Source organism: Suricata suricatta, chromosome 1 (assembly GCF_006229205.1).
Source record: "Suricata suricatta isolate VVHF042 chromosome 1, meerkat_22Aug2017_6uvM2_HiC, whole genome shotgun sequence".
NCBI classification, from domain to species: domain Eukaryota; kingdom Metazoa; phylum Chordata; class Mammalia; order Carnivora; family Herpestidae; genus Suricata; species Suricata suricatta.
Window position 1 is genome coordinate 75,876,383 of NC_043700.1, and position 25,853 is coordinate 75,902,235.

Genomic DNA, 25,853 nt, shown 5'->3' on the forward strand with positions numbered 1-25,853 from the left:
TCAGTAAGCAGATCTCTTGTATCACAGGTGTAAATGGAGTAGGGTGCCACTTGTGCAGAATAAGCCCTGCAAGTTCCTGGGCAGGGTTTACAAATCTCACCATGATAAATGGTTGCTGAATTATGATTCTGCAGAAGTATTCCCATACTGAATGTCAAAGGAAATTTTATAAACAGTGAAATTCTTAGGCTAAAAAACAAATAGCCACATACATGGAACCTACATACCATGGATTAAAATGGTGCCTTGTTAAGGCTCCTGAAAGAGCCAGAGCAGGAAAGATTATTCAAGGAGATCCGTGTCCTTCTCTTACGCCTTTTGAAAGATCAGCAGGCTCCATCACCTCTCCAGCTGCCTTCTGTTGCCCCCAAGTCCTTCTCCAATTTTTCCTTGAGAATCTTTTTCTTCTCCTGTATTTTCTTTTTTTCTTTTATTTATTTTAATGTTTTATTTATTTTTGAAACAGAGAGAGAGAGAGAGAGAGAAAGAGAGAGAACATGAGTGGGGAGCAGTCAGCACACAGCTGGATGTGGGGCTGGATGTGGGGCTTGAACCCATGAACGATGAGATCATGACCTGCACTGCAGTCAGACACTTAACCAACTGAGCCACCCAGGTGCCCCTGGACAAAGCCATTAGGATGACCAACAGGTGTGTAAGGGCCACTGAACATTTCATCATTCCCCAGAATGAAAGTACCCTTGCCTATATCATTACAGAGCTGGATGAGAGAGAACAAGAAGAGTTCTAAAGAAAATACAGGAGGGGCGCCTGGGTGGCTCAGTCGGTTAAGCATCTGACTTCAGCTCAGGTCATGATCTCATGATCTATGGGTTCGAGAACCGTGTTGGACTCTGTGCTAACGGCTCAGAGCCTGGAGCCTGCTTCTGATTCTGTGTCTCCCTCTCTCTCTGCCCCTCCCCCGCTTGTGCTCTGTCTCTTTCTGTGTCTCAAAAATAAATAAGTGTTAAAAAAATTTTTTTTAAGTCTCAAAGTAACAAAGGAAGTCTGCACTGAAGCTACTTCTCCCAGTACTTCCACTGCTTTGGTTTAATTCCTCTTCAAGTTAGCCAGCTGTCCCCCTGCCCCTGGCTAAACCAGTCAGTTCACAACTGTCAGCTCCTTCCGGGAAATGTTCAAATACTGGCCAAGTCACACCAGCTGCATTATTATCTTTCTTCTCTGGAAGCTTCACTTGGGCTTTGTTTACCTTGTAGATAACTGTGGTGCAGAGGTCCCTTGCTGTGAACTTGGCCTCAGCAAATGAAAAGGCAGCTTCTCTCATCACTTCACCTGTCAACATTGCACTCTCTATTACCTTCTTTAGGATCTGTTGAAGTGGAAGAGTTAAGACATCAGATTTTTTTCCTCAGGAGGTTTCAACCTGTCTGACGTACTCATGATGGTCTTGAGAGGGGACGGTTTCAATTCGGTCTTTGCCCAACTGGATGGTCAGATATTGATAGTTCAGATGCAACAGCCCAGCCACCGGCTCCCTCTAGCTGAGTCAGCAGGCGGTGTCAGAACAGTGTTTACTCTTAGGGAAGGAAGGAGGAAAAGAGAATCAGGGAGGGACAGCAATTACACCTGTAATGTTGGATTTCTTTAAAAATGAAGTAACTGAGGGACGCCGGGGTGGCTCAGTTGGTTAAGCATACCTCTCTTGATTTCTGCTCAGGTCATGATCTCATGGTCATGAAATCAAGCCCCATGTGGGGCTCTTTGTTGACAGCGTGGAGCCTGCTTGGGATTCTCTGTCTCCTCTCTCTCTGCCCCTTGTCCTCCTCTCTGTCTTTTTCTGGCTCTCTCTGTCTCTCTCTCTCTCTCAAAAATAAATAAATTCTCCAAAAAATAAATCATTTAGAAAATGAAGTAACCAAAGTAAACATAATAATATAAAGATTTGGTAAATGTAAATGGTAGAGACACTTCTAAGAAGTAAAATTTAAAAAAAAATCTTCCAGTCCCCCATCAAAAAGATCTTTTTTCAAACAAATGCATTACTTTTTCTAATTTTTTTCTTGATATTTCGTTCACTTGTGGTTTAAATTCTTCCCTATTAGCCTCAATGACTAAGTACCTTTGATTGTAATTAAATAACTATTCAATTAAGAGATAATTTTAAACACTTTTATAAAAGGATCACTTACAATATAAATTATTACAAATTTGTATTAAAGTTCCTTCCATACACTGAATTTTTATTACGATATACTTCAATTCCTTTTCCATTTCTAGACTTTCTGCAGAATATTTTTTTAAGATTTTTTTTCAAATTTTTATTTATTTATTTTTGAGAGCGAGAGAGGTAGAGAACAAGTAGGGGAGGGGCTGAGAGAGAGGAAGACAGAATCCCAAGCAAGCTCTACACCATTGGCACAGAGCCCAGTGAGGGACTCAAACTCACAAACCATGAGATCATGACCTGAGCTGATCCAAGAGTCAGATGCTTAACCTACTGAGCCAGTCAGGCGCCCCCTGCAGAATATTTTTTCAACAGCATAGACATTTTTAATATTGTTAAATTATTCAAAGAACAAATTGCTCCAATTTTGACATCAGTTTTTAATCACAATTTATTCAACTTAGATTAACCTACCCTTTTAAAAAGGTATTATTGCTATGATTGACTTCTCATGTATTCTTAAATCTTTGGCCTTTTTGGTAGACATAAATAAGAAAAAAGAAGAGTCTTCATTCTTCCTTTACCCCATTAACCTACCTGAAGCAATTTATGTCAAGAAGCTTAGGAATAATTAAATTTCCAAGCAAAAATCTAAGGAGAAATATAAGCTTCAGAATTTAGTACAATAACTTAGCTAAAAAGCAAATGGGAAAATCATGGTCATTCTTATAACGTGTACAGAATGAATAGAAACTCTCCCTTTTTCAAACCATCCAGATTAACAAGTTAATATTTTCTTATTGCTATCTGGTTAGTTGAAAAACACTAAGGAGGTTGTTTTGTGAGAACAGTGAAATAGGCATTGTGTACATATTTTTAATAGGTCACATAATCTCTACTCTTCAGAAGTACGCATAGGAATAAGGAATAAAGACTCCATAAGAAATGCTTGGGAAACAATTGTAATACAGAACATTAACAAACTATTTGACTCCAGTATCTTATCTCTAATATCTGGTTCAGACTGCAGGAAAATGACACATCACCATATTTTATATTGTTAGCACAAAATTATGGCAGAATCAGGAAGTAGTCAAAAAGTTTGGTTTTGGCATCCCAGCCTTGTGATTTTATGATGGTTTTTCTTAACAGCTGTATTCCTTCAAGTTTATATTTATTTATTTAATGTACACTATGTGTCATGTACTGTTACAAGCATGTTAGAAATAATAACTGATTTATAAGATTAGGGTAAAAAATGCAGCAATAAGAAATGACTCCAAATCTCAGTGGTTCAATACAATGTGTGAATCTCATTTATATGTTCACTTGGACTGTCTCCTTCATGTTCTCTTTACTCCAGGATGCAGGCTGAAGAAACCCCTCTCTGAGACATCACCATTCTCACAACAGAGAAGAGAGAGAATGGTGAAAATATATGAAGGATCTTAAAGTTTCTGCTTATAAGTTATATACATCACTTAAGTTCACATTTCACAAGCGAAAAAAACCCAAGTGATTCAGCCAAGCCAACAATGGAGCAGAGATGGGTAATCCGCCCAGATGGAGGAGCCATGAAAATTTTGAAAATGCTACAAGGTACCATCATCATATCAACGATATTAGAACAGATATTATTATCCCCATTTTATAATCAAAGTAACTGAGGCATTAGGATATTAAGTAACCCGATGAAGGCCACGCAGCTCCTAAGTGAAAGAGCCGGGATTCGTCACCCAGGAGATTCGTGCTCTTCACAACTGACTCCTCAGGTGCTTGAGCTATTATTTTCACCTCTTTATCAAAATTTCAAAGTTCCTTCACACAGAAATATTTGACAGGCACAAGTTTAAATAGAAACTCTCCCAAAGGTATTTGCATGTTAAGGCAATAAAGCCTTAAGATAAAGGTGCAAAGTTCAGATAGCTGGATTTCAGAAGCTTAGCAGAGAATAGAGCCTTTCCAGTGCCTCTGAAATCAGATCTAATAACCAGCCCCTTATTCTGTGCACATACAGTCACCTAACAGCCTTGCTTGAGGTCTAGGCTCAAATATTACCTATTCAGAGAGACCTTTCCTCAAAATCCTATTTTTAAAACAACACATACATCATTATCACTACAATAGCTACCTCTTCTTTTCTTTATCCCTTTCCCCTGCTTTATTTTTCCTTCCTAGAATACTGTCTAATTTTATCTTGTACAGTTACTTGTTTATTTCCTTATTGTTTGTTTCTCTCACAATTATGACTTCATTAAATTAACATTTGTTAAGTAGAGCACAAGGTGCCTGATGGTGAGCAATAAAGAACCACAAGAGAAATTAAAATAGAGAAGTTCATTACTGATGTGTCCTAGAGGAAGTACACAGCAGGCCTTGAGGGAACACATGTGGGGAGGTCAAGGCAGAGTGCAGTCAGAGAGAGGCAGGACCTGGGGCATGTGCCTTTATTAGGGTCCACAGGCACACTACTTTGGGATTCTCAGACTAAGGCTGGATTGGTAAATTCAAACCAAAGGGGCTTTGTAAGCCCCGTAAGTGGCACACAAAGGTAAGTCCCTGGCTGGTGGGGAAGACTGTTTCTTATAAGGGCTATTGGGGAAGCTATAGTAGGAACTTACAATTGCTTATGACTCTATTATCAAGAGCTTATACTTACATGAGGGCGTATCCTTTTAAAGCCCTCCTAGACTGGCTGGTCGAACACAATGGATGCCAAGGCAGCAATATCATAGCGTAGCTGAGCTAAGCTATCAGCATCCACTAATTCATAAGCTCTACGAGGGAGTGAACACTGTTCATCTTATCACTGTTGTAAACACAGCACCAGGACAGGAAACAGCATACGGTAGGTTCTTAATAAATAGTTGTTGAATGAATAGATGAATAAAAGTATGAGAGAATAAATTAATAAACTCAATGTTTGCTACTCATAAAAGTGTAGTAAGACTAGCTACAGAAGAAATAGTGAAGTAAAGCCCAAAGGACCACAGCAAGACATTCTTCCTGTCATTAAGAACAATACCTTTTATAGAATTCCAGCTGCGTGTCAAATGCCATGACTACAAAAAGATGTAAAATAAAGATCCATCCCTGAGCTTTACGATGTAATTAATGAAATAGAATATACTTAAAAGAAATGAATAAGAATAGAAGGTAATAATTTAATGATTAGTAAAATATTTTAAGTGATACAGATGTTTCAACTTCATAAAAATAGGTGTGTGGGCATAAATATATATATGAGAAATTTTTGTGATTTTCATATGTAAGTGCAGAGAGTGAAAAAAATCACAGCAGACTCGTCACAAACAAAGGGATCTGGCAGTAATTTATTGTGCTTTCAAAAGAAAAAGAAATCCAGTCTCCCAAAAACATATCAAAGCAATGTCTAGCGCACAATAGTAAATTATTAGACATAAATAATTAAGAAACTATGACCTGTAACCAAGAAAAATAGCAAGTAATAGACACAGACCTGAGATGATCCAGATGTTAGTATCAGCAGACACGGACTTTAAAACAGAAGTTACAGATTTGTTCACAGGCTTAAAGGGAAGATGATCATAATAAGTAAGCATATGAGGAATCTCAGCAGAGAAATGGAAACTATTGAAAAAGAGCTGAATGGAAGTCCTAGAAATGAAAATTATTCTGATACATATTTATAAATTACTGGTTGGGCTTAATAACATATTATTGGAGATTGCAGGATAAAGCTATCTAAAGGAATTATCCAATAGAACAGAGAGAAAAATTATTTTAAAAAATAATGGGCACTCAATTACCTGTAGAACAATATAAATGGTTTAACATGTATAATGTCACTAGAGTCCCTGGAGAGGAGAGAATATGGAGCAGAGAGATAAGGCAAATATATATATACTTCTTAAAAAATAACAGTCAAAATTTTCCAAATGTGTTGGAAAACATTAACTTATAAAAAGATCCAACAACTTCAGTGAACTTCAGACAAAATAAATTCAAAGCAGGAACAGCTGGGCACACCAAAGATAAACTGCTGACATCAAAAGTTAAACAAAAAGTATATCTAAAAGTACCCAGGAAAATAGATATACAATATACAACAACACAAACAAATACAACAATACAAACAAAGGAAAACTTTGCATTAGAAATAATGGAAGCTAAAAGAGAATTAAATGACATTTTTAATTTAACAGAAGAAAATAACTATTAATATAGAACTGTATGTTGAGTGAATATATCCCAAATGGATGGCATAAAGACATTTGAAAATGAAAACACACACACACACACACACACACACACACACACACACACATGCGCAAACCAGGAAACTTCTTTCAATTGCTAATTAACACTATTCTGAAAATAAATTCAAAACACAGTTTGGGAAAAATTATTCACAATACATTGAGAATATAGAAAGAACTCATACAATTCAGTAATAACAAGACACACATTGCAAGTTGTTAAATAGGCAAAAGACTTGAACACAAAAGAATACTTCACAAAAGAACATTTATGAATGGACAATAAGCCATGGATGATTACTACTCATCAGAGTAAAATGCGAATTAAAGAAACCAGTGACGTATGACTTGATGCTGCTCACTGAATCCCTAATATTTTATTTTTTATTAGGTTTATTTATTTGTTTTGAGAGAGAGAGCGCGCGCGAGCACATGCACAGGCGGGGGAGGGGCAGAGAGAAGGAGAGACAGAATCCCAAGCAGGCTTTGCACCATCAGCACAGAGCCGAATGTGAGGCTCCAACTTATGAACTGTGAAATCATGACCTGAGCCAAGAACAAGTGAGGGACACCACCAAGGTGTCCCTAAGATAGCTAATATTTTAAAAACTGACACCCCTTGGGCAGGAATGTGGAGCAACTAGAACTCTCATGCATTGGCAATGGGAATGTGAAATGGCACAGCCACTTTGGAAAAATGATTCAGCCATTTCTTATAAGTTTAAACATATTCTTACCTTATTACCCTTCAATTCTACTTTTAAATCTTTACCAAGAGAAATTTAAATGATTTTTATGTTAATAGTTATAGCAGCTTTATCCATAATAGCCAAAAAATGAAAACAGCCCAATGACCATCAATAATAGAATGGGTTAACAAATTGTGGGATGTCCACCCTGAAATCTTACTCAGCAATAAATAAATAATTAACTACAGATATACACAAAGCAAGAAGAAATTTCAAAAACATTATACTGAGCAAAAAAAACCAAAACGTCAGACACAAAGGAGTACATCCCAAATGGATTTACTTAATTAAAATTGAAGAACACACAGGACTAAGTTAGCATGATAGAAACCAGAACAGTGGGTGCTTCTGGGAGATAGGGATTAACGGACAGTGGCCACAAGGGAATTTTGTGAGGTCACAGAAATACTCTTTATCTTGATTGGCTATTGGTTACATAGGGTCATACACTTTTCAAAACTCACTGAATTGTACATTTAAGATTAAGATCTGTGTTTTACTGTTTACTTCAAAAAACAAAACCCACAGCAGAATTTTCAGATGAATTGCAACCTAGTTTAAATATTTCTAAAGGAAAGCAAAATTTACAAATACTCAAGACACCATTGAAGAAGGAAGAGGAGGAAAGTGAAGAATGCACCGTTACACATAAAAATCAAGATTTATTATAACCCTATTGTAATTTTTAAATGTGGCATTTGTGAAGGGATAATTGACCTATGGAATAGAATAGTGAGACTCCCAACAGAATCACACACAAATAGAAATTTGATTTATACTAGAGAGGACACTGAAAATCCTGAAACACACTCTATTCAATGAATACTGAAAGAATTGGTTATTCAAAGTAATATAAAATCGATCCTTAATATACACATAAAAATCAATTCTAAATTGAAGATTCAGATAGGATGGGCAAAACTTCAAACTTTTAGAAAAAAGTATGGGAGAATATTTATGACCTCATGTTAGAAAAGAACTTTTCAAACAAAGGATCCTGATGAATTTGATAAATTAAACATAAAATTTTTGTTTATCAAATGACACCAAAATAGTGGGTAGAAAGTTACAAACTCAGTAATAAAACAAGAATAAACCAAATTTATGAAGAACTTCTACAAAACTATAAGAAAAATGATTAACAAGCCCCCAAATTGGGCAGAAGTTCAAAGAGCATGTCACAGAGAAGATAAAATAGCAAAACAGACGACAGCAAGGAAAAACACAAGAAAATGTCCAATCGTCTTAGTAGCATTTTGAGTTCTTTCTTTTTTATTTACTATGCACTGCAAGGCAATGCTTTAAAGATGCGTGATGCTAAAAAAAAAAATGTTAAAATCAATGTTCAGCCAAAACTAAGACCCAAACCTGAGCTCGCCATCATAGATTCAGCTTCTAAGATGTCAGGATCTTGGGATTTTACCCAAAAGTAACTTTTACTACAATTTTATTCTTAAAACCAGTAGTAAAGTTTTAAAAATTTGACATAATCAAAGAAAAATTTATCAACACTGCCAACTGAAAGATTGCTCCTGTGTTCACTGTACACCTCATGTGTGATCCGAAATAGATGCATCCTGGCCAGTTGGCAGAGGAACGTATTTTAGGAGTTTTTCAGTTTTCTTTAACTCTGTCTTCCTTTATTCTGTATATTCTTTGTTAGACCTACATCAGAGATGATTTATCACAGGTGTTAAGCATGATTTGAGTTGTTTTCCCACCTTGTAAAATTTTAACAAAGCTTAACGTTTTGCTTTCTATCTGTCCTTCAAGCTGTGAAGAATTTCCAAAGTGAACTTCTTCCTGAAAGACTCATGGCCTAAAGGAATTAAGTAACTAAAACAATAAGAATAACAACAACAGCAACAAAAACTATAAAAATAATATGAAAGGTTATTTTTATTAATAGTTGAATACTAATATGACTCTGAAGACTAATTCTAATCTTCACAATATGGTTTCTATTAATCTTTCTTATATTATTTAACTTTTATAAATATGTACTGACTCTCTAAGAGGATATAATATTCTTCTTAACATTTTCTATCTAGTATATGCTCCCTTGTTTTTAAATTTTTTTAATATTTTATTTGTTTTTGAGACAGTGAGAGACAGAGCATGAGCGGGGAAGGTCAGAGAGACAGGGAGACACAGAATCGGAAGCAGGCTCCAGGCTCTGAGCTGTCAGCCCACACCCACGAATGTGAGATTATGACCTGAGCCGAAGTCAGAGGCTTAACTGACTGAGCCACTCAGGCGATCCTAGTATATGCTCCCTTAATATTAATCTTTATTTTAAATCTATTTCCTCATAAATATATTAAAGTCTTCAAATGATTTTTGTATGTAAAGTTAGCGGTTTGCACTATCATCCTTAAATATTGCCCCATTTTATAACATTTATATTTATATTTCTTTCTTTTTCTTTTTTATAATAAAGTCCTTAAAAATTTTTTTAACATCTATTCATTTTTGAGAAATAGAGAAAGACCGAGCATGAGCAGGGTAGGGGCAGAGAGAGGAGGAGACACAATATCTGAAACAGGCTCCAGGCTCTGAGCTGTCAGCACAGAGCCCAACATGGGCCAAACCCACGAATTGCGAAAACGTGACCTGAGCCAAAGTCAGACGCTTAACCACTGAGCCACCCAAGTGCCCCTATATTTATATTTCAGTGGGTTGATAGACTATCAGCAGTTTAAATTTATAAACATATTTTTTATTTCAAACCATATATAGAATATCTACATTTGAAAGAGAATATTCAGATAGTAGCAATAAATCTGAATTATATGCTTTGTTCCTGTTGTTGGCATTGCTATGCAGATTCAGTGTGATAATGACAGTAACCTATAGGACACATCACTAACTCTGCAAATATATAGGATGACAATTGAAGTAGGCATTTGGCCTCCAATAGCCTTATGTTAAACCAAAGACAAAAACTTTGGCCAATATTTAAGCTAACACCAAATAATGTGTGCATCTCTGAAAGGAAACATGTAGTCAAACATCTATTTCCTAGACAGAAACTTATCCCAAATCCACATAACTATATACAAAAATTCTTTACCTCCAAACTCAAATTTGCCCAGATAAAAAAGACCATAGAAATTGGATATAAAGATGCTCAATGGATCATGCTCTCATTATTCTTCTTGTTAATAATGATGATTTATTCTCATCCGTACCTTACTGCCATTTATAAAACTTCACAGAAGCCTCTAGGCATCCACCACACAGGGCCATATCCATTCCCAATGTGCTCCTCTGACAGGGTCACAGCACTGCCCCAGAATGGATTTGGGACTTTACTCAAAAAATAAAAAATCTTTTAAAAAACAAACAACCCCCCCCCACAAAAACAAACAAAAAAAATGTCAGCTTCACTTTAAAAATAGTCAAGGGGGCCTCTGGCTGGTTCAGTCAATACAGCATGTGACGCTTGATCTGTGGGTTGTGGGTTCAAGCCCCATGTTGGGTATACAAATTATTTAGAAACAAATCTTAAAAAAGAAAAGAAGAATGCACTTGGACAAAATGGGCTTCATTGCGAATTATGAATCAAAGTATAAAAATCTTAATAATAACCTTAAAAGTTATTTAAGGCATAAGAGGCATTGAGATAAACAGGAATCATCTAGCTGGAATCAAAATAGTAAAAATAGTAGAGAAGGACCAAACACTGTTCACAATAGTTTAGCTAAGTTGATGCGGTATTCTAAAGCAAACAATTTCCACTTGTGGCAACGGAAACATGATTGACTCAGAACAAAACATGCAGATAGCAAAAATAAACCTAATGAATAATTAGCCTTGATTTTTCAGACCTCACTCTTTCAAGTTGCCCAATACTAACAGAGTATTAAGAATGTGTCTCTCAAACATTTGGGTTTGAGAAAAATTATTGATGACCTCAAAGAGCTTTGATTTATGTGGGTTATATATATATTGATACTTACCGACACCATATTAAAAATTGAAGCAAAAATTTTAAATATGTATTTATTTTAAAGTTATATATAACCTCATTACGTGTTAATGCAACTGACACATTTTTATGAAAATAACTATTTTCCAAAATAAAAAATTTAGTTAGAAGTGCTTTCATACATTGCAAATATTTTTAACAGAAATTAGTATTAGGCTTAATAGAACACAGCTGGATTCTCATAACTGTTTCTGAATTTAATCTGTTATATTGTTTGGAAGTATATGAAGAAAATCCAAACCCACACAGATACTCACTTGGAAAAGGATGGAGTATTTAACAGCCTTTTCAGATAACTACGGGTATTCTCCTTTGATGATATACCAAAATTTGACAAATGATCATTTTTTTTAAGTTGGTAGACTGACACTATATGACTTAAAGAGTTACTATAAAGCTACAGTAATCAAGACAGTGTGATAGTGGGAAAAAAAAGACGACAGAATAGAGAGCCCAGAATACTCTCATATAACACAGTCCAGTGATCTCTGACAGAGCAAAGACAATACAATCGAGCAAAAATAGTCTTCTCAACAAATAGTACTAGAACAATTGAAAATCCACACGCAAAAAAAAAAAATAATCTAGGCTCAGTCACTTTGAGCATCTCACTCTTGATTTCAGCTCAGGTCATAGTCTTGGAGTTTGTAGGTGCTCCTATACAGAGAATTCTTAAAACTCAATAAAAAAATGAACAATACAATCAAAAATGGGCCAAAGACCTTAACAGGCTCCTCACCAAAAAAGATATGCAGATGACAAATAAGCACATGAAAAGATGCTTTACATTGTGTGCCACCAGAGAAATGTAAATTAAAATGAGACACCACTACACACCTCTTAGAATGGTCAAAATCCAGAACACTGACAACACCAAATAATGACAAGTATGTGGAGCTACAGGAACTCTCATGCATTGTTGGTGGGAATGGACAGCCATTTTGGAAGACAGTTCGGCAATTGCTTTAAAAACTAAATATCCTCTTACCATACAATCTAGCAGTCACAATCCTCGGTATTTACCGAAAGAAGTTAAAAACCTATGTCCATACAAAAATCTGCACATACTGTTTACGGCAGCTTTATTTATAATTGGCAAAACTTGAAAACAAGTAGGATGTCAAAATTAAAAAATTCATTTGGTAGTTTGAAAATTAAGCATACTGCTTTTTTAAAGTAAGTACTAGGCCGCCTGGTAGCTCAGTTGGTTAAGCATCAGACTTTGGCTCAGGCCATGACCTCATGGTTTGTGATATCAAGCCCCGCATAAGGCTTCCTGCTGTCGGCACAGAGCCCACTTCAGATCCTGTTTCCCTCTCTCTCTGCCCCCGCAATGTGCACATGCACTCTCTCTTTCAAAAATAAATAAACATTTTAAAAATTAGATGAAGTAAGTACTGAGCTCTCTTCATTGATGGTATGCTTCAGTAGAACAAGTAGAGATAATTTACTTGGAGATTCAGGAATTTATAAGCACTCCTGAAGTTTCTCAAAGCACTTACATTGAGATACTACTTAAATTATTCTCCATTAATTTGGTACATCCAGTCAATGGAATATTATTCACCACGAAAAAATGAATTATTAAGCCATGAAAAGACATGGAGGAGCCTTAATGCATATTACTAAGTGAAGGAATCCAATATGAAAAGGCTACATACTATATGACTCTAACTATATGACATTCTAGAAAAAGAAAAAATATGGAAACAATAAAAAGATCAGGGCTTAGGGGTAGTGAGAAGGATTAATAAGCAGAGCACAGAAGATTTTTAGGGTAGTGAAAATACTCTATATGATACTATAATGTGGATGTGTGTCATTATACATTGGTCCAAACTCATAGAAGGTACAAAGCCAAGAGTGAACGCTAATGAATTTGGATGATTCATCCGCGGTTCATCACTTGTAACGAATGTACCACTCTCGTGGAGGATGCTGATAATGGAGGAGGCTACATGTGTGTGGGGGCCAGAGATACATTAAGAATCTCTGTACTTTTCTCTCAATTTTGTTGTAAACCTAAAACCGTTCTAAAACAAAAAGCTTAAAATTTTTAGATTTAATTTAATTTAAAAAACAAAACAGTGGTAGTATACACAAAAGTCTAATAAAAGTGAGTTGGGATAATAAGAAAAATAAAGATATGAATGAAAGCTAGACTTCAAAATGTATACTTCAGTAGGTTTTTAAATTTTTGTACCACAAAATTTAATTCACTTGCTTTCCTTAAAGCTGATTCTACTGCTTAATATCTAATTAATAAATAGAAGTTAAAGAGTGTGTCCATCCATATATATTTTTGTTGTTGAAAGATAAACAGAAATACTTCATTTCCATAGACTTCCCTAGAATGTTTTTATTGTTAGCCTCGTCTTTCCTGCTTAAACTCATTTGGATTCTCTTCCAATACATGTCCATACATAAAGATGAAAAGTGTAAAACTATTTTATTAGAAATATTGATTTTAAATTTAAAACTGTTGAGAATAAATTGCTTGCTTAAGAAGAGCCAGAGGGTAAACAGTGAACTAGGGTGTTCTGTGTAAATAAGCACTGTTAGGGCATGCCATTCTCCTTACGGTTTCTGTGAGGAGATATTGTGCAATCAAGTATAATTCATGTCTCTGAACCTCAGCTGCAGAAAATAAAGAAATCTGTGGCATACTATTGTCATAGTTGATGTCTATCAACAATCTAAATTCAGGGCATATACATAATTCCTACACATTCATTGTTCTTCCCTCTCATTCACTAAATCTACTGGCAAATAAACATTTTGTCCAAGTTAAGATCACAAAATGCTTCCAGAAAATGTCTGCCACGTATTCTAAACAAAATGAAGGGAGCTTTTAGTCAGGTACAATCAGCCTGTCAACATCTTCAGCAAAAACTGTTCTAGCCCCCCACAACGGGTCAGTCGATGGTCAGGAATGACTCTCCTATCCAATATTCACAGGAATCCTTATCAGAGGATGATCTGAGTTCTTCTAAGCACACCCTTCAGTACACCCTAGTACCCTTCAATCTACTCCAGCATACCTTTTAAAGGCTCCCTAGGACTCCATGCAGCATGGGTCGGAGAATGCTGAAGAAGGACAACCTCTTTTAAAAAAATTTCAAGTTTATATATTTATTTTGAGGAGAGAGAGCATAAACAGGGGAGAGGCAGAGAGAGAGAGAGAGAGAGAGAGAGAGAGAGAGAATCCCAAGCAGGCTCTGCACTGTCAGCGCAGAGCCTGATATGGGGCTCAAACTCGCCAACTGTGAGATCATGACCTGAGCCGAAACCAAGAGTCAGATACATAATAGATTAAGTCACCCAGGGACCCCAGGACAGACTCCTTTAGAAGCAAAATAGTTCATGCTGTGCAGGATTTTAAGTGTAAGAATGGTGATTTTCATGCTAGTCAATGCCATTTATCTGGAAGTTTTCAGCAACTATAAATACATTAATTCCCTTATTAGGTATGTCACATAAGTGAATACTACTACTAACAGGAGCCATTATCTCAAAACATTTTTTCATTTTAAGCACACAAAAAGTCCGTTGTACCACATTACCTTTTTATAAATAAAGAGTAATATAAAACTAATTTCTCTCTAACTCTATGGAAACCATGAAGCTATACCACAAAGTCCTATGGAGAAAGGATTGAGAGGTGTAAGGCTGTTCATAGATGCTACATGGCCACTGATGGCTGTGCTTTTAAACAAAAATGTTTTTGCATTTTCCCTCCCCTGCTACTTGCTATTATTTCAGCTTACTAACACTATGTGCTGCATATTTTCAAACACTGAGTAGGAATTCAATGGTAGCTATCAACTTCTTACAAAACCAAATGTTTATGCTCTGGCCAGAACTTGGTGTTCAGAAGTCTTTATTAGCAGAAGGGGCACCTGGGTGGCTCAGTTAGTTGAGCTGCTGACTCTTGATTTCAGCTCAGGTCATATCACGGTTCCTGATATGGAGCTCTGTGCTGACAGCACTGAGCCTGCTTCAGATCCTCTGTCTCCCTCTCTCTGCCCCTCCCCACCTGTGCTCGCTCTCTCTCTCTCTCTCTCTCTCTCTCTACCCCTCTCAAAATTAAATAAACATTTTAAAAAAGAGCCTTTATCAATTACTGCCAGATTTAAAACAAATATGTTATAGTTGAAATACGGCTTCCGGAAGAGAGGTAGATTCATTTGATATAACGTCAATCCTTTATGGTACCCGTTTCAACTTCTAATCCACCTCTTGTCATAAAGACAACACTCGTTATATTTAAACCTAAACTCTATGGTACCATCTCCTCAAGGTGGTCACTGTTTTCAAAATGGTGAACTTAGCGTCCCAGGGTGCATCCCTCAGAACAAGGATATGCGAGGTCATGTAGTAAGCAGCACCACCCTTAAAACCAGATGGGGGGCCCTACCCTGCCTGCTCCCCACCACCCTCGGGGCTGTGGCTTTCCTCACCGCCAGGGCGGGGTGGGGGGGGATTGGCTGAAGGTACTGTGGTGTTCACAAACATGCAAGCAAAGCAAAACTTCTGGGTGGAGAAGAGAAGTGGGAAAGAGGCACAGGAGCAGGGAGCCAGGGGCCTGCTTTCCCTCACCACAACACACCAAGGAATCCAAAAACTCGAAATGAAAGCTTGGTCTGCTGGGTCATTTTACAGTTGTATCTGTCAAGGTATAGGACACATTTGAACAATTCGTTAGCTTAATGCATAGCTTTTAAATATACAGGCATATGATATATGGGTGTTCATTTGTACTCCTGTTTCAGCAGAGCAAATGACTTGTAAGTAATACAAATTCTGTGAAAAGAAACTTCTTATCCTGTTTACTACTGTATTTCCAAAACCAAACCCATAGCCAATACAGTGTTAAATGAAAAAGGTGCCTCGTGGTTTAAAAATGTTCACCCTTTTGCAGTTCTCTTTGGAGTATTAGCATATTAGCACTTTAAAGGCTTCGAGAATCCAACTGGTTTAACCAAGTCCCTCCTCCCCTTTTACCCTCGAGACCTTTTTATATCTACTTGATGATGGAAAACGTTCAGGAATTGCTCAAATCAATGGCACATAGCAATCATCCCACTTTGGGAGCATCTCAAGACTCCTTGGAATGGACATAATGCACTCTCAAATATGGTCCTAGATAAACCCAAACATTAAAAAAACAACAACTAATAAACATATTGGATGCTCTTGAAGGAAATAAATATAAGATTTTTTCATGAAAAATCAAGTGTTCAGTAATAGCAAAACATTAATCTTTTCTCAGAATTTTTCTACCTAAGATTAACAGTTTAAAGAGGGATGGAGAGAAAAGAAAAGTTATAAACCTCTCATATTAAGTTTAAGGTGAAGAACAAATGTCCATAAACTTTTAATACTCACTCAACACCTCATTTATTAATTTAAAATGTATTTACTTCTGTTGTCACTAATTTTGATTCAAATATTGGCCAAGTTAAGACTTTTAGTTTAAGCATGAATATACATTGTTATTAATACTGACATTAATTATGATTACTGGTAGGTATCACCGCAAAGTAGAGTAGGACATTTATACCATAGATTTTTAATTTAAACTGAAACTATAGATGGGCACCTGGCTGGCTCAGTGGGTAGATGTGCAACTCTTGATCTCAGGGTTGAGTGTGAGTCCCGTGTTGGATGCAGAGATTACTGGAAAAATAAAAAAGTGTTGGGGCACCTGGATTACTCAGTTAGTTGAGCATCAGACTCTTGGTTTCTGCTCAGGCCATAATCTTTCTTCTTTGTGGGCTTGACCCCCACATTGGGCTCTGCCATTACAGCACGCAGCCTCTTTGGGATTCTCTCTCCTCTCTCTCCTCTCTCTCTCTCTCTCTCTCTCTCTCTCTCTCTCTGTGTGTGTCTGTGTCTGTGTGTGTGTGTCTCTCTCTACCCCACCCCCACTTGCACTGTCTCTGTCTCTCTCAAAATAAACTTTAAAACACATAAAATAATTTAAAAAGTAAAAACTCATTTAAAACAAACAAACTGAAACTACAGAAAACAAGTGAGGAGGTATATTAAGACTCTTTCAGAAACAAGCTACAGAAATTCTTTTCAAACTAACTTATCCAAGTGAAAGGATATATTGGCTCATGCAACTGGAAAGGACATGGATGACATTGATGCCAAGAATAAATGAACTGAAGATCGGAACTGTCTCCTCTGTTCTTCTACTTCTTTCCCCATTCCCCTCTCTCCTCTCTTCACTCCTCTTCCTCCCACCCTCCTTTCCTCTCACATCATACTCCCACCCAACCCACAATGTCTTTTCTCAATTTCCCTTTGTGTTGCCCTTCTTCTCTCGAATCACAGTTTCTAGCCTAAGTTAGGAATCTTGATAGCAGGTAGCCCCAAATTATATACACACAGTTTAGAAACCCCAGAAGACAGAATACCTCAACCATTAGTATATAAAAACTCAGTGAAAGAAGTCTGATTGGCCTAAGTCAGGTCACATGTCCCAATTAGACCAACTGTTAAGAGTTGGGAATATAAGCTACTGCCTAGTAACACTCCCTGTTCCCACAATCACCTCATCGGGTGAGGTAAATCAAAACAAGGCAGGTACTCCTACTGTAAGAGGAGCAAAGGGATACTTGCCATATAGAACCTCAGATGTAGCAAGTGTGAACTCTTAAATTTTTGAAAAGTACTTTGACAACATATATTAAGACTCTGTAAATTCATGACTGCTATCCATGCTAAGAAAAGAATCTAACACCAGAGGTCATATATCAAGAAGTATGTATAACAGTGTTTATATACCAAACATTATACTCAGTCTTTATGCACCCAATAAAAGGAAAACAAATAGGTAAATTATAACTTCACAACAGACCATGCTGTTGCCATAATGCAGAAGACTGTTGTGTGGAGCCTGTCTGCTCCCAAGATTCTTGTCTTAAGTGAAAAAGCAAAATATAAATCTATATATACAATTCTGGAAAAATAAGTAGATAGAAAAGATAAAAGAAGATGCAAACAAAAAACTCTAAAATGTTAATAGACTTTGATTAGTGAGGCAATGAGTAATCTTTTATCCTTTATATAATTATGTCATACTTTAAGTATTTCATTATTACCACATTCCCTAAAACAAACCTTTATCATTTTAATGATAAACTATTAACTTCAAGGTTTAATAAATGATAAAATTTAAGCATTTAAATGTAAGAAGGGTGTTCTTTCAACTTCTGATCTTCCCAAATTTACAAAATGTTTCTCAAAACCAGTTATTTATTTAAAAATATTACTGCATACCACATATATCCAATGTCCTTGGCCTATTCTGGATAAGTGAACAAACTGAAAAGGAACATACAGAAGGAGGTGCAAGCTGGTCAATTATAACAGGAAGAAATATTTGCTTCTCTAATCTCCTAAAAATCTATAACATTCAGAAACAAAACATCATTACACAGCAGGTCAGCTGTTTTTTAAGGATGAATCTAAATTGTGTAGAATAAAACAGAAACAACTCTTCCTATGATTAAGGCAGTCTGGCAGTTGTCTCTCCAAGCCTATCCCATAGTTCAGACCTTCCTATCGCTTGACTTTCAGCCATGTGCACTGACCTCACCCACCCCACTCTCAATCCACACATGTCCCCTGTCTTGTCCAACTTCTACATAACCCATTTGCATTGTCAGTCACTTCATCCTTCAAATTTCTACTGAGGAGGATAAGGAAGGTCATTAAGAATTATCTTCAGGGCGCCTGGGTGGCTCAGTCAATTAAGTGTCCAGCTTCAGCTCAGGTTATGATCTCACTGTTCGTGAGTTAGAACCCCACATGGGGCTGTCAGCTGTCAGTACAGAGCTCATTTGAGACCCTCTGTCCTGCTCTCTCTCTGCTCCCCTGCTCACACACACACACCCTATCTCTCTCAAAATAAATAAACTTAAAAAACACTGATCAAAGGGCCGCCTGGGTGGCTCAGTTGGTTAAGCATCCGACTTTGGCTCAGGTCATGCTCTCACCATTTGTGAGTTCAAGCCCTGCACTGGGGTCTGTATTGATAGCTCGAGCCTGGAGCCTGCTTCAGATTCTGTGTCTTTGTCCCTCTCTGCCCCTCCGCTGCTCATGCTCTATCTCAGTCTCTCTTGCTCCCTCAAAAATGAATAAACATTTTTAAAAAACTGGTTAAGATGGTAAATTAAAAAAAAAAAAAGAATTATCTTCTTGTCAAAAGGTCAATAGGCCAAGACAGGGTAACAGGGAAGTGACAGCTTCAGAAACAGGCACAGGCAACAGCTGACCCATCCTAGTTACGCTGAAAGAGAACAGATTAGTTCCTTGCCATGGTCGCTCAGAGCTCAGCCTCAGAGTCAGCAACACGAAAAACTGCTTTGAAACTAAGTCTGACAGAGGTCCAAATATAGTGACTAATATTTGTAATAAGTCATTTGCTTTTATGTTTTCCTTATTTCTTACACACTCATCATCTCATTCAGTTACTCTAGCATTTATATTAGAAAAATAACACATTGTAAGTCACCATTTTTATATCATATATCTACTAAATCCCCCAAACAACAAATGAAGATCAGATTCTCTTCAGGACACACACTTGTGCTTTCACTTCTGTCCCCAAACTCCCAGCAGAAGTCACAAGCAGCTGACTTAGCTCCCAACCATGTCTTTGACTCTCCACTTTGGATACCTGCACGACTGGCTGGTCTGCATTTATTGAAGGGTCTGAAACTCAATTGACCAATTCTGCTGTGTAGATGGTGCTTGGCATTACACTAGGCAATAGGTTACTTCCTCCCTCTCCTTCACTGGATAACCTTTTGCTTTCACATTAGATTAACCAGCTTTAGAGTGTTCTCTCTCAGTGTTCTTATTATGTGATGATAATAAACATTCTCATCATTAAAAGTTCAAAAGTTGACTTTAGAGACAGGTGCCACATAAGTGTATGATGATACAAAACTGTGATCTATAAGGATTAGGAGATTTAAAAGGAGGTTTACGACATGCCCAGACTAAGGACCACCCTCTCCCCAAGGATAATAGCCCATAGGTGTAAATAAATTAAATATGTCCAGTGGTCTCCAGGTTAGCTACATACAGATGTATAAGTTGAATGTATTCAAATGTCCTATTACTTTCATGAACAACAGGATGCCTTGAGGTGCTCCACATCTCTCCATCTCCATACAAATTCTTGCAGGCTCCTAGGTCTGCTGAGTAGCTCTTTAAAGCTTTGCTACACCTCTGTACTCTCATTCTTAAAGCTCAGTGAACTGCTTTATTGCTTACATCAATATGTGGCTTAGTTTGAGTATTGAGGTATAACTGAAGGTTTGAGTCTCCACACTCATCCCCACGATAGGAAAGGGTGAGTTAATTAAAAGCTTAACTAATTCTCCTCACCTGACTTCCACACTGCCTTTTCTTGTGGTCTGGCTCTTGGCCAAGTCCTGCAGGGCAAGGGACAATCAAGGCCAGCTCCCCAGCTGCTGGGAAATGTGGGGACTGGATTATTATACAGTGGCCAAACTATTATATATTAAAAGCAAATAATAAATAGACTTTTTGTATGCAGACAACATGATACTCTATGTAGAAAACCTGAAAGACTCCACCAAACAATTGCTAGAACTAATACATGGATTCAGTGAAATCACAAGTTATTAAATCAATGTGCACAAATCTGTTGCATTTCTATCCACCAATAGCAAAGCAGGAGAAAAAGAAATCAAGAAACTGATCCCATTTGCAATTGCACCAAAAACAATAAGATATCTAAGGAATAAGTCTAACTAAAGAGGTAAAAAGTAAAAGAAATAAAAGATCTATACTCTGAAAACTATAGAATACTTATGAAAGAAATTAAAGAGAACACAAAGAAATGGAAAAACATTCCCTGTTCATGGACTGAAAGAACAAACATTGTTAAAATGTTTATACTAACCAAAGCAATCTATACATTTAATGCAATCCCTATCAAAATGCCACCAGTAGTTTTTGCAGAGCTAGAACAAACAGTCCTAAGATTTGCATGGAACTACAAAAGACCCTCAATGTCCAAAGCAATTCTGAAAAAGAATTGTGCCAGTACAGTACTGGCACAAAAACAGACTCAGAGATCAATGGAAAAGAATAGAAAACCCAGAAATGGACCCACAACTGTATGGTCAACTCATCTTCAACAAAGAAGGAAAGCATATCCAATAGAAAAAAAGACAGTCTCTTCAACAAATAGTGTTGGGAAAACTGGACAGCGATGTGCTGAAAAATGGAACTGGACCACTTTCTTACAACCATATACTAAAATAAATTCAAAATGGATGAACGACTGGGGCACCTGGGTGGCTCAGGTCATGATCTCGTGGTTTGTGGGTTCAAGCCCCGCATTGGGTTCTGTGCTGATGGCTCAGAGCCAGCAGCCTGTTTCAGATTCTGTGTCTCCCTCTCTCTTTACCCTTCCCTTGCTCACACTCTGTCTCTCTCTTTCTCAAAAGTAAACATTAAAAAAAATTTTTTTAATGGATGAACAACCTAAGTGTGAGACAGCAAGCCATCAAAATCCTAGAGAAGAACACAAGCAGAAACTTCTTTTACCTTGGCCAGAGCAAGTTCTTACTAGACGCATCACGGAAAGCAAGAGAAACAAAAGTAAAAATGAACTATTTGGACCTCTCTTCACAGTGAAGGAAAAAATCAATAAAACTAAAAGGCAGCCTATAGAATGGGAGAAGGTATTTGCAAACAACATATCTAATAAAGGGTTAGTAGCCAAAATCTACAAAGAATTTATCAAACTCAACACTCAAAAAACAACCCAGTTAATAAATGGGAAGAAGACATGAATAGACACTTCCCAAAGAAGAAATCCAGATGCCTAACTGACACATGAAAAGATGCTCAACATCACTCATTATCAGGGAAATAGAAATCAAAACCATTGTAAGATACCACCTCACACCTGTAGGAATGGCTAAAATTAACAGCACAAGAAACAACAAGTGTTGGCAAGGATGTGGAGAAAGTGAACCCTGTTGCCCTGTTGGTGGAAATGCAAATTGGTGCAGCCACTCTGGAGAGCAATATGGAGGTTCCTCAAGAAATTAAAAACAGAGCTACCCTACAATCCAGCAATTACACTATTAGGACACAAAGGATACAAAACTACAGATTTGAAGGGGTACATGCACCCTAATGTTTATAGCAGTATCATTGGCTATAGCCAAACTATGGAGTGAGCCCAAATGTCCATCAACTGATGAATGGATAAAGACGATGTGGTTCATACATACAATGGAATATTACTCAGCCATCAAGAAGAATGAAATCTTGCCATTTGCAATGATGTGGATGGAGCTAGAATGTATTATGCCAAGTGAAATAAGTCAGTCAGAGAAAGACAAATACCATATTATTTCACTCATATGTGGAATTTAAAAAACAAAACAGATATGGGGGTGGGGAAGAAGAGAGGGAAACAAACCACAAGAGACTCTTAACCATAGAGAACAAATTGGATTGATGGAAGGAGGTGGGTGGGAGATGGGCTAGATGGGTGATGGATACTAAGCAGGGCCCTGGTTGTGATGAGCACTGGGTGTTGTACGTAAGTGATGAATCACTGAATTCTACTCCTGAAACCAACATTGTAGTGTATGTTAACTAACCAGAATTTAAATTTTTTTAAAAAGGAAAAAAGAAATAGATCTTTTAATAGATAACTGAGGTTTATTAACATGCTATCATTTTCTTCCCTCTATTCCCACTGTGAACTTCTCATCTTGCAAAATGATCACTCTTCACATCCACAATCATTTAAGCAGGGAGTGGCAGTTTCACTCCCAAATACAACATTTTCCCAAAATATTAAACTGATGCATTTTGCTAAAAATAAATGTGATCTTTCCTTGAACTTCCACTACAGTTATCTCATTTATCCACTTGGTTTTAACAAATAATTATAGTTTCAGGCACCCAGGTGGCTCAGTCAGTAATGCATCCAACTATGGCTCAGGTCATAATTTTGCGGTTCATGGGTCCGAGCCCCTCATTGGACTCTGTGCTGACAGCTCAGAGCCTGAAGCCTGCTTCAGATTCTGTGTCTCCCTTTCTCTCTCTCTTCCCTTCTCCCATTCATACTCTGTCTCTGTCTCTGTCTCTCTATCCCTCTCAAAAATAAATAAAAGCATTAAAAAACCCAAATAATTATAGTTTTACATAAGCCAAAAAGACTCCAAAGAAAAGAAATTCTTCATCCTGCCTGTGTCAGTTCAGGGTGTGTGTTACCAGGGGATGGGGAGAGTGGGTTGATACAAACTTTGTCTCATGAAATATAAATTGTCGCTCCAATTTCTCTACCACCACAGCCCTCTGTCCTTAACTCTCTGTCCCAGCTCTCATCATTTACTCATCATTATTTTCAGGTGTCTTTCTTCCCCTAAATCTGTAAATGATTCAAGGGTAAATCATGTATTTTATTCCTAGCATCTTTCAAAAACACCTGAAACTTAGTAAATGTTTGTTAAACTAATGATTGAAATGTTCAATTTACAAATTAATATAACAATTCCAGGAATCTTGATGTAAGAAAAAAAGCATCATATAATGGGGAAAATAAGGTCTCATATCTCATTCAAACCGTGGATACAGCAGCAGAATTCCCTAAATGGCACCTACTTCCTCAGCCTAAGAATACACCTCAGCCTGAGATTCATAGATAAAGCCCAAAAAGTATAAAAGAAACTAAAGGAAAAGTACTCTTTGTTCACTCCATTTCTGTGATGGTATTCTATTTTGAACTCCCTTCATTTTCTACAGGCTGAACTCCAGCCTACCTGGGACTCAAAAACTGGTTTCTCATTCCCAGGTGATCAAGCTCCTCGATCGAGGTGGCTGTTGTTTAAATCTGAGCTTACACGACGACAGCCACTGCTTACACCTTAGTACTGTGCTCCTAGAGCCGAGGCTGTATCTATTTCCCATTTCCCTAGATAAACTGTTACCACTCAGGACAGAGAGAATATGAATTACCGTACCTAAAATTTCCTCCAGAAATATCAGATAAATTTATACCTAAAATGCTAGTAAAAAAAAAGAAAACCAATTCTATATGTAATTAATACAAAATCCTGATAACTTAAACTAGAAATGACATTCTCAGCACATCAGATTCTCTCTTTCTAGTCTCTTCAGGATTATCCTTGAGACTCTACATGGGCAATTGTCATATAATTTATACATCAATAATATTAACAAATAATACTCTGATGTGCTATATAATTATTCTTTTCTGAATTTTGTAGATGAAGCAATTGATAAAAACATTATTATTTTCCTAAGTTCTCAAATTAAAAAAAAAACACCAGAAAATGTAACTTTAACACATCAAACCCTTTGGTTCTCATGGATCCTACTTACCTCCTTGCAAAATGGACTTACATACCATAGAAAGAAAGAAGGAGAACGAATATTTTGAGTACGTAAAATGTGCCAAACACTGCACTGGTAGGTCAGATAACACTTAAAACAATGAGGGAAGTCATACTGATTTCATTTTGTAGAAGAGAATAGTAAGACACAGTGAGGTTCTCTTCTCACATCACATAGCTGGGAAGTATTACAATCTAAATTTGTTTAGAATTTGCACCCAGACCAAAAACAATGCATGCCTTTTTTTTTCTATAGTATGCCAACAAAGGTGTAATAAAGCCAGAAAGCATGTAACTTGATTAATTAATTAATAATGACGGCAAAAACGCAAGTTATAAAAGCCTAGAAAACAAGAAGATAAATATTCTATATATAGAAAAAAACCATTGTATTTTTTTAGTTTTTATTTAAATTCCTGTTAGCTAACATACAGAGTAATATTAGTTTCAGGTATACATTATAGTGACTCAACACTTCCAAACACACCGGTGCTCATCACAAGTGCCCTCCTTAATCTCCATCCCCCACCCACCTCCCTTCTGGCAACCATCAGTTTGTTCTCTCTAGTTGCATGTTTCTTGGTTTGCCTCTCTTCTTTCCTCCCTTGTGAACATTTGCTTTGTTTCTTAAATTCTACATATGAGTGAAATCCTATGGTATTTTAACCCGAATTTTAGACCTGCGTGCACTATTAGCCAGGCAAAGAGGGAAATCACAGAGGTAGAGCTCTCATGTATGAAGGAGAAACAGTTTACAAGTTCTAAGAGAGGTTTCTTATTTAGGTCACAGACTGAGCCTCACACGATAGATTCCATTTGCTCCATATCAGTTATTCGAAGATGGCAAAGATGTCACTCACATAGCCGTTTCTTACGTGAGCCCATTTCTGTCGCAAGGCACAAGTAAACCAAAATAGCGTGCTGCTAGCATAACTGGGGAAACAAAGCAAAACAAAACAAAACGAGACGTCACCATGCAAGAGTCTATCCTCCTCAAATCATCAGATCTGACTCTTCCCTTCTCATTTCATATTCGTTAGCAAAATGTCTTTCTGATAACAAGAAAGGGCCTGCTGCCTCTGCCAGAACTACTGGTCATTCTTTAAGTCATTTAGTCTGTCGGTCAATCAGTCAGCTGACAAATATTGATTAAGTGTCCACCACGTGCCAGATACTGTGCCAGGTACATGTGAGATCAACAGATCTGGCCCACTCCAATGATGTTTGCACTCTAATGGAGAATGCAAATCACCTAGTCACACAAATATTTATATTCGAACCCCAATAAGTGTTAAGGAGGCATTACACAGTACGATGAGA

At 37.0% G+C, this 25,853-nt stretch overlaps 1 pseudogene; it reads right to left on the reverse strand.

Annotated features, from left to right (window-relative positions):
* Positions 1-286: 286 nt before the first annotated feature.
* Positions 287-21,733, reverse strand: LOC115301182 (annotated as a pseudogene).
* Between the last annotated feature and the right edge of the window lie 4,120 nt (positions 21,734-25,853).